A 4,175-nucleotide genomic window follows, 5' to 3' on the forward strand; every position below is an offset into this window, starting at 1 on the left:
TATTTTTTGTCTCTTTTTGTTACTATTTCTTGTAAGCGACATTCGTTTCCAGGTCGCTGTTCACATAAAATATAGGATGAATCTTAGGCTGGAGTCACACTTGCGAGTGTAATGCTAGAAACTAGCGCGAGTCTCTCGCCTCAATAGCCGGCACTGCCGCCGACACTCTGGACCAGAATGTGCGGCTGCATGTCTTTCTATGCAGCTTAACGCTCTTGTCCGAACCGCCGGGTATTGAGAGGAGAGACTCGCGTGAGTTTCTAGCATTACACTCACAAGTGTGACCCCGGCCTTTATCTATAACTCCTTCAGCCCCCAAAACTTGTTTTCACCATAATGAACAGGCTAAATTTTTGAAATCTGAGTCACTTAATGAGGTAATAACTCTGGAACGCTTCAATGGATCCCACTGATTCTGAAATTGTTTTTCTTGTGACATGTTCTACTTCACGTTAATGTTAAATTTAGGTAAATATTTTTTGCATCACAGTGACTCGCCGGCGCCTGCGCAAAAGATCCCTGAATGCAGTGACCATAGAAGGAAGGAAGCAGTATGGATTTTTGAGGAAGTGCTGGGCGCAGGCGCGGGATTCCGGTGCCATAACTGACGTGCATGGGAAGGGGGTAGTATTGCAATGAAACAGGAGGCAGGGATTTCTTCTGGGCAGCTTTAATTTTATTTTTTAAATGACAGTACATAGTGGGAAACTGTGAGGACATAATACAAAAACGCTGAATTTCAGGAAAGCAAAGTTTGATCAGCTTAGAGAGGACCTTCGCCGAATTGATTGGGACAATGTCCTCAAAAATAGGAGCACAGAAAATAAATGGGAAATATTTAAATCAGTTTTACACACCCACTGCGAGCTAGCCATACCGTACAGAAATAAAAGGGATAGGAACAGGAGAACACCAATGTGGCTAAATAAGGATGTAAAAAGGGGCAATAAATAACAAGAACAAGGCATTTAAGAAGCTAAAACAAGAAGGCAATGAAGAAGCATTAAAAAGTTATAGAGAAAAAAATAAAATGTGTAAAAAAACAAATACATTTAGCAAAAGTGGAAACTGAGAGACTCATTGCTAAGGAAAGTAAAACAAACCCCAAACTATTCTTTAATTATATAAACAGCAAAATGATTAAAATTTTGGTGTCGGCCCTTTAAAGAACAATGAGGGTGAAATCATAGAGAGCGATGTGGGAAAAGCAAATGTTTTAAATACTTTTTTCTCAACAGTGTTCACACAGGAAAAGGATTTGCCAGGGGAAATGCAGAGTGATAATGTAAACTCCCCATTAAGTATTACCTGCCTAACCCAGGAAGAAGTGCAGAACCGCCTTAGTAAGATTAAAATTGACAAATCACCAGACCCTGATGGCATTCACCCTCGGGTATTAAGGGAGTTAAGTAATGTGATAGACGGGCCTCTATTCCTTATATTTAAAGACTCTATTGGACCAGGGTCTGTTCCTTTTGATTGGCAGCAAGAAAATGTGGTACCAATATTCAAAAAAGGGTGTAAAAGGGAACCTGGAAACTATAGGCCGGTAAGCTTAACATCTGTTGTGGGTAAAATTTTTTAAGGGTTTCTAAGGGATACCATTATGGAATATCTCAATGTCAATAAATGTTTAACTCCATATCAACATGGATTTATGAAGGATCGCTCCTGTCAAACTAACCTGATCAGCTTCTATGAGGATGTAAGCTCTCAAATGGACCAAGGAGAATCATTGGATGTCATTTATCTCGATTTCTCTAAAGCATTTGACACTGTCCCACATAAAAGATTGGTAAGTAAGATGAGAAAGCTTGGGCTAGGGGAAAATGTGTGTAGATGGGTAGGTAGCTGGCTTAGTGATAGAAAACAAAGAGTGGTTATTAATGGTGCATACTCAGATTGGGCCAGGGTTACTAGTGGGGTACCACAGGGTTCTGTATTGGGCCCTCTACTATTTAATATATTTATTAATGATCTAGTGGATAGCTTACACAGTAAAATATCAGTATTTGCAGATGATACAAAACTATGTAAGGTAGTTAACACAAAGGAGGACAGTTTGCAACTACAGACAGATTTGAGTAAATTGGAGAATTGGGCTGAAAAATGGCAAATGAGGTTTAACACAGATAAGTGTAAGGTTATGCACATGGGAAGGAGAAACAGATGCTATAATTACTTACTAAATAGGAAACTGCTGGGGAAATCAGACATGGAAAAAGACTTAGGCATCTTAGTCAATAACAACCTAAATTGGAGTGCCCAGTGTCAGGCAGCTGCCACCAAAGCAAATAGGGTCATGGGATGCATTAGAAGAGGTCTGGGGACACGAGATGAAAACATAATTCTCCCTCTGTACAAATCACTCGTCAGACCACACTTGGAGTATTGTGTGCAATTTTGGACGCCGGTGTTCAAGAAAGACATTACTGTACTTGAAAGGGTTCAAAGGCGGGCTACTAAAATGATAAATGGAGTTGGTTCACTACAATACCCAGAAAGGTTATCAAAATTAGGTCTATTTACTCTAGAAAAGAGAAGACTTAGGGGAGACCTAATATATATGTACAAGTATATCAGAGGGCAATACAGAGATCTCTCCAATGAACTGTTTGTACCAAGGACTGTGACAAGAACAAGGGGGCATTCTCTTTGTTTGGAGGAAAGACAATTTCTGCACCAGCATAGAAGAGGGTTCTTCACGGTAAGAGCAGTGAGGCTCTGGAATTCTCTTCCTGAGTGTGATGGCCAACTCACTGAATGAATTTAAGAAAGGAATGGATGCTTTTCTTTGAGTAACAGTATAGAAGGTTACCAATAACATAATATTATAGGTAGATGATTGACCCAGCTTAGGGGAAGGAATTTTTTTCCCTATGGAGAAAATGGCTTCTACTCTGTGGGTTTTTTTGCCTTCCCCAGGATCAACAATGCAGAACAGCTGCACTAAAAATAGGCTGAACTAGAGGGACATAAGGTCTTCCTTCATCCTCCAAAACTATGCTATGTTACTATGTAAGGGGGTTGTGTGGGAACATACTGTGCAAGGGGGCTGTCTGGGGACATTATACTGTGTAGGGACATCATACTGTGAAAGGGAGCATTGTATTAGTTGCTTTATGGTGACATACTGTGTGAGGAGACATCATATACTGTGTAGGGTGCAGTATGAGCATGTCATACTGTGCAGGGGGCTGTGTGGGAACTGTGAGGGCATCATATTGTCTAGGAAGCTGTTGATCAAGGTAACAGGGCTGGAAAACAGAAGCAGTATGATTTATACATTTTATAAAAGCCAGTAAATTACTGTATATGCTTTTGATTCACTGATACAGGTAAGTATACGTGTTACCGTAAGCCCTATTGTAACACATATCAGCAGTAACAGCGAGGCAACAGACTTAATTCTGCTCAATATTATGGTATGTAATAAAAAATAATATTAAACAATAATAATATGCAGCATTAAGTTTGACCGGGTGGTTGGGCATCCTCTTATATGGGAAAATTGATTGCCCACCCCTGATACTAAATCTGATCTGTCCCTAAATTACAGTAGTTTGGTAGGGGAAGATTGTGGCAAGAGATTCACAGGTTGGAGATGATGGGAAATAAGGAAGTTCTATGTGTTTGTCGATAATGTAAATGAGTTTTGACTACATAATGCCTGGGTTAACCCTTGATACCTTTCCAAATATTTACTTTGGAAGTGTCTACGTTCAGTAATGTAAGCATCTTTCAATGTATAACTTACTATAGCAATGATGGTAAGAATATGACATGAATCACATTATTTTATCTGGATCAAAACCGATAGCACAGCATTTTATACTAATGCATTAAGTATACAGAAAGAGGACTTTTTCTTTTAATGCTAATTTTACAATCGGCCACTTAAACAACAGGCTGCATAATTAATAGGTTTGTAATGAAATAATCAAGGAAATTGTATTCCAAGGTCTTTTATGTGTCCAGTGCAGATTAACTGCAGTATTACAAAATGTGGTTCACCATAAAGCCCTAGTGTAGGCACAGTTTTGCATCTCTATCACATCCGCAAGACTGTAGGGTAGGGGTGGGAAACCTTTACTCTGCTGGAGGTCATTTGGATATTTATACCATCATTTGGGAGCCATAGAAAATTATCAACTTGATGCTTCTTATGCTACATA

This window comes from Dendrobates tinctorius, unplaced genomic scaffold (assembly GCF_039654945.1).
Source record: "Dendrobates tinctorius isolate UK_male_01 unplaced genomic scaffold, ASM3965494v1 ptg000091l, whole genome shotgun sequence".
Taxonomy (NCBI): Eukaryota; Metazoa; Chordata; class Amphibia; order Anura; family Dendrobatidae; genus Dendrobates; species Dendrobates tinctorius.